This window comes from Octopus bimaculoides, chromosome 9, assembly GCF_001194135.2.
Source record: "Octopus bimaculoides isolate UCB-OBI-ISO-001 chromosome 9, ASM119413v2, whole genome shotgun sequence".
NCBI classification, from domain to species: Eukaryota; Metazoa; Mollusca; class Cephalopoda; order Octopoda; family Octopodidae; genus Octopus; species Octopus bimaculoides.
In genome coordinates, this window is record NC_068989.1 from 16,192,863 (window position 1) to 16,199,575 (window position 6,713).

Here is a 6,713-nt window from a genome sequence, read left to right on the forward strand (position 1 = left end):
TATATATATATATATATATATATATATATATATGCATATGAATAATTAGGATGTACAACACAATACTACCGTTCAGATAATTTTGCAAATTACGTGTTTCATTATCTTGCATGTGACCCATGTTTTCATTCCGAGCCGTTAATCTTCGTAGATCAAACTGCTAGTCACCACGAAGTATTGAAGCTTCCAGTTGTCAAAATATAAGCATACATATTATTTCTAAAATAATAGCACGCCCTGGTATATCTATCTATCTATCTATCTATCTATCTATCTATCTATCTATCTATCTATCTATCTATTTATCTATTTAAGAAATACGTATAATATAATGGTCATTACATATAGCAATTTTGGCTTACAGCTGTTTCCAGTAGTATCTATAGGTACATTCTTGATACGTTTACTCAATTGCTCAATTGATCAATTGAAGTAAATTGAACGAACTAAGAAAATTAATGCTTCTTTCATCAGAGTCATGGCTGCTGAAAAGTTCCTGGCATTTGATAAAAGAAAATACATGAGGATCAGTTAATTATGATCTTATTCAACATATTCCTCTCTCAGATTCACACACTTATTGCAGCAGTCCTTCGGGTTTTCTAAGCCCTGTAAAAGAGTTCAGAAGGTTGGGTCTCCAACGATGCCTTTCACGATACCCTTAAGGTCAGGAACTTTTCAGCACATAGATAGATAGATAGATAGATAGATAGATAGATAGATAGATAGATAGATAGATAGATAGATTCGCGGTAGATCTCCGTCGTTCAAGGATGAGGATTCAGATGTTTGATCAGCTGAATTCCTTGTTTCTGAATCTTTGCGTGCAAGTAACTGAGCATTCCAAAGACACTTTAACTCTTAATGTAATTCTCAGGAAGAATGAGCGTCCGAATCAGTGTGTGATTATATATATATATATATATATATATATATACATATATACATATATATATGCATATTCTTTTATTCTTTTACCTGGTTTAGTCATTAGACTGCGGCCACACTGGGGCAGTCTCTTGAAAAATTTTAGTCGAACGAATCGACTCCAGTGCTTATATTTATAAAACCTGGTACTTTTATCAATATCTTGTAACGAACCGATAGATTACGGCAACGTAAACCCATCAACACCGGTTGTCAAGCCATGGTGGGTAACAAACAAAAGCACAAAGACACACACGCATAGATATATACATATATGGTTGAGAAGCAAACATTTTTAGAACACATCCACATACACACTCACATACACGTATGTTTGGGTGAACTTAAGAAATTATTTGCATTGATAATATAGGAAAGAACCTGGTTTCTCACAAATAAACAAAACACCATCGATAAGTATTACGTGTTGTATTTTAGAAAAATCTTTTATATTTGTAGTTTACAAGTAATATTTGTAAAATTCGTAAGGCGGCGAGCTTTGCAGTAGCGTTAGCACGCCGAGCGAAATCCTTCGCAGTATTTCGTCTGTCTTAATGTTGAGTTCAAATTCCGCCGAGTTCGACTTTGCTTTCATCCCTTCAGGGTCGATAAATGAAGTACCAGTTGCGTACTGGGGTCGATCTAATCGACTGGCTGCCTCTCCAAAAATTTCGGGCCTTGTGCTTAGAGTAGAAAAGAATATTTGTAAAATCTGTAAGGCGGCGAGCTGGCAGAAACGTTAGCACGCCGGGCGAAATGGTTAGCGGTATTTCGTCTGTCTTTATGTTCTGAGTTCAAATTCCGCCGAGGTTGACTTTGCCTTTCATCCTTTCGGGGTCGATATATAAAGTACCAGTTACCCACTGGGGTTGATGTAATCGACTTAATCCCTTTGTCTGTCCTTGTTTATCCCATCTGTGTGTAGCCCCTTGTGGGCAATAAAGAAATAAGAAACGTTAGAACGCCGGGCGAAATGGTTAGCGGTATTTCGTCTGTCTTTATGTTCTGAGTTCAAATTCCGCCGAGGTTGACTTTGCCGTTCATCCTTTTCCGGGTCGATAAGTTAAGTACCAGTTACGTAAGGGGTCGATCTAATCGACTGGCCCCCATCCCCAAAATTTCGGACCTTGTGCCTAGAGTAGAAAAGAATATTTGTAAAATTCGTGATAGCTGATCACGTTCTTTGTTTGGAAACTTTAGCATTTTGAAGATTATCACTTAAATATTTACTAATATAGTTAAGTGTTCAGCAATAATTTGGGGTATAAATGTGAAACTATCGTTAAGACCAGACGCAGTAAGTTCTGAAGCGCTTGTACAGAAATATCTTCCCTCTGATTTGGAAAAAATGTTCACATCCACAAGGCAGCTGACAGCTATGATTCATCTTTTCCAATTATATAAACAACTATATCAGGTATGTCGTTGTTTTTAAATGTATCATTGTATCATCAATAAGAGAGGAATTGTCTATATTTATTTCAGAGTAGTTTCCCTCCGGGTGGCATTATATATTGTTTTAACAACATCATACAGCAATGGAAAGTAGCACATTGATAACATTTTGAAAGAACTGTTGATTACGTGTGTAATATCGCCCGGAGAAATGTGACATAATCAATAATTTTAGCAGCATCATTGGAGGGTTTAAAGTCTTTTCTGTCTCGTTTGTACATTAGACAGTTTCTAGACCAAAGTATAACCTTAGAAATTTGATGTGTTGTAACCGTCAGGAGTCCAAGAGTATCTACACTTCCTGTTAATATCAGTACCGTCAAAAAGGTGACAAGCTGGCAAAATCGTTACCACCCCGGGAAAAATGCTTAGCGGCATTACATCCGGCTTCACGTTCTAAGTTCAAATTCCACCGAGGTTAACTTTGCCTTTCATCCGTTCTGGCTCGATAAAATAGGTACCAGTGGAATACTGAGGTCGATGTAGTCGCCTTAAGACCTCACCTGAACTTGCTGGCCCTTTGCCAAAATTTGAAATCAATATTAGCATCATGAAAGGCGGTGAGCTGGCAGAATCGGTTGCACACCGGGCGAAATGCTTAGCAGCGTTTCGTCGGTTTCTATATTCTGAGTTCAAATTCCGCCGTGGTCGACTTTGCCTTTCATCTTTTCGGATTCGAGAAAATAAGAACCAGTTAAACACTATGATGACCTCAAGACTTGCCGTTCTTGAATCAAGAAGCAGATCGGGTTTCATGATCGTATCACACCATTTCTTCTGGTATTGTCTGCTTCCTCATCCAGTAACACATCCCAGCCATTTGTCACTGCTAAAATGCCACAAATATCGAGAAATAGTACACACTTTCTGACTCTTTAATTTAATGTTCTACCCCTTCTGAGGCCCCTTTTCCTTCTTCCTTCTTGCGACTAACCATTACCAGCTCTGGAGCATTTGATTGTAGTGAAATCGACTTCCTTGGGTCTAGGTTAGAAACCAGCTCTTTCTCTATTGGCAAGAAATCTTGAAAGAAAACTGAATAATGACATACATACATACATACACACACATATACATACATACATACATACATACATACATACATACATACATACATACATAATACGTACATATACATACATACATACATACATACATTAGAAGAAGACCCCCTTCGGTCATGACTGACCATGGGATTGCACCTAGAAAGTTACCCTCCCAGGTACAAGTCCGGGTAAGGTTGTTTATGGAAGGCCAGCAGTCGCTCATGCATACCGGCCTCCCCTCTCCATGCCACCAGTGTTATCCAAGGGAAAGGCTAAAGCCGATACAGCTTGGCACCTGTGACGTCGCAACTCATTTCTACAGCTGAGTTAACTGGAGCAACGTGAAAGAAAGTGTCTTGCTCAAGAACACAACACGCAGCCCAGCCCAGGAATCGAACTCACAACTTCAGGATCATAGGCTCGACGCTCTAACCACTGAGCCATGCGCCTTCACATACATACATATATACATACATGCATCCATCCATACATACATACATAATACATACATACATACACACATGCATACATACATACATACATACATCTGTCCGGACTGTCTTGTCGCTTCGTCAAAGCAGTGTTTACCAAGACACAGCTGCACAATATCAAAGTGTGATGTTGTTGATGACCATGTCTTGGTTTGCTGCCACTACTGTCACGAGCCAATTAGTTATTAGAATTCAGGATTTGTAAGTAGATATCTCCTCTTAGATGAACAGCTAAAGAGCTGAAGGGCCCCCTTCTGCCCCAGGTTCGTTGATGTGTCTATGAACGATCTTTTTTTCGGAGTTATTTCCGTGATATGCTAATTAACCTATAGCTGGTACCCTGGCAGGTAAAATTATTCCGGGTCTGAGTAGACTTGGGAACAATTATGGTTAAGATGGGTTGCTCAATCTTTGAAATCTTGCAAATCCTGAACCAGGAACCCACTACCAGATGTGATTTACAGCCATTCTCAGAATGTACATACATGTATACATATGTGCACATTTGTTTTAACCTAAAGAGGGAATGTAATACTTATAATACTTTATAATACTTGTAATACTTATAATACTTTAACTCCAGCAATGGCTAAAAGAGCGGGAGGATGAAGATATTTTCAAATCAAGATACTGACCAGATTGCTAGCCACAGAGTAGACTCCGCTAAGGAACCAAAAGTGCCTCCTGGTGGTGTTAAACGGAATGAGTGATAAAGGATACCATCAAAGGAGGCTTTGTCTCGCAAATACCATAACTCAGCAATTTTTTCTACCTTACTGTTTCTCCCTTCTTCTATTCTCGTCTCTCATAGCTCAGTCAACTCTATGATGACCTCAAGACTTGCCGTTCTTGAATCAAGGAGCAGATCGGGTTTCATGATCGTATCACACCATTTCTTCTGGTATTGTCTGCTTCCTCATCCAGTAACACATCTCAGCCATTTGTCACTGCTAAAATGCCACAAATATCGAGAAATACTACACACTTTCTGACTCTTTAATTTAATGTTCTACCCCTTCTGAGGCCCCTTTTCCTTCTTCCTTCTTGCGACTAACCATTACCAGCTCTGGAGCATTTGATTGTAGAGTGAAGTATAGCCTGAAAGAAAGCAACAAGTGCTGCTTCGCTCCATTGATTTCTTGCAGTCATCTCTTCAGATTCACTGCTGAAAACAATAACAGTAACAAACCAATAAGAAAGTGGACCGATCCTGCTGATGTTGAAAGTAAATTGTTCCACGAGCTACGTTTCCTACTTTGTTCCACTGTATCCATATAAATTGACCCTGCTATGCAACTCTGTGGCTCTTCTTTTCCCGTTTTTGTCTCTGACGGCTTCCATAACCAAGACATGCCTACCCTTCAGACTATACTGTACTACAGCTTCGTAGACAGAACACCCAGAACTCTTCTGTTAGTATATAGTGCAGTCCAAATCACCTTCCACTTTGTGTGAGCCACAACTTCGCCTGTGGAATTTTCTGTATCCCTCTTGCGGTCTGTACGAATTTAAGGCCTTCTCTTGGCATTATTTATATCATCTTACTCCCTCATCATCATAGATAAGACTTCCCCGGTCTCTGGTGAGAACGGGCAGTCATAGTTTTTTTCTGAAAGGACAAATACAGATTCATTGGCCAACATTCTTTCTACGCGAGGCCACTTCCTATAATAAGCATTCATCATTTGCTGCACGCACACAGTCCCTTGATTGTCTACCTCGTAGACAAGCATCTACCACAAAAACACTGTAAAGAGCCAAAAGTTTGTCCTTATTGCAAATTTCGTCATCATCTTTGTCAATTCATTAAAACTTTTCCATCAACATTGAGGAGTGATATTGGTCTGTCGACGCCATTAGTATCCTTATCCTTTAGATTGTACGTTTCTTCTATCATTTACCACATACTCTGTACAACCTGTTTCTGTCACATTACCTACAGAATTTTTCTTTTCGTGAAGAATACTTAAAAAACTTGTAACAGAGTCTATTCTAGCCCTTTGCGCTACCATCACGTGCCTTCCGTATCGGAATATTAAGCTCCTGTCATCACAACTCAGCCAAATCGTTCTCGTGCTGTGGTTCTATTGAACTTTTCAAACTGATGCTATCACGCACACTGCGCATCTAGCTCCGGATTTAGTACCCGGCGTACAAACGGTTCTGCCAGCTCGCCGCCTTACATATATGTATATATATTACAAAATGATGATTAAGAACTAAATATATGTCCGTTATGGTGGAGACAAATTTTTAATGTTCCCATAGGTAAAAAAAATCGCATTGGACCCTTCTGCGCGGCAACTGGGCATTCTTTTCTACGGTATTCTCGTGTTATCCCAAATATTTCGAGGGACAACGGGTAGATGAAAACTGCTGAAGCATTTGGAAAACTAATTCTTATTTTGGGTAATAAGCTTAATGCGTTGGCCATGTTTATCATGACAAAGTGGCTCTTAGGTTCTTTTATGGAGTGAAAACTGTTGAAAGAGTTCAGACCTGTTGACTGGTTAAGTATTAACCAAAGTCATAGTTTTCCTTCTCATTCTTCAGTCAGTCTTGGAATCCATTGCAAAAATGGTAACAGCTCTGCCCTTCCTCTTGGTACTAAACTGTTACATATCTGTGACCAAAGCAGTTTCTTTAGAATTTCTCAGACAGTGCATTATGTCTATGTGTGTATACGTTTACATACAATACCCGCATTGATCCACACATAAACATACGAACATACAAACAGGCACACACACACACACACACACACACACACACACACACACACACACACACACAC

At 39.3% G+C, this 6,713-nt stretch overlaps 1 protein-coding gene across 1 annotated transcript in view; it reads left to right on the forward strand.

Annotated features, from left to right (window-relative positions):
• The window catches only part of LOC106876900 (calcitonin gene-related peptide type 1 receptor), a 174,412-nt gene that overhangs the window by 3,941 nt on the left and 163,758 nt on the right, over positions 1 to 6,713 (forward strand). The window lies entirely within an intron of this gene.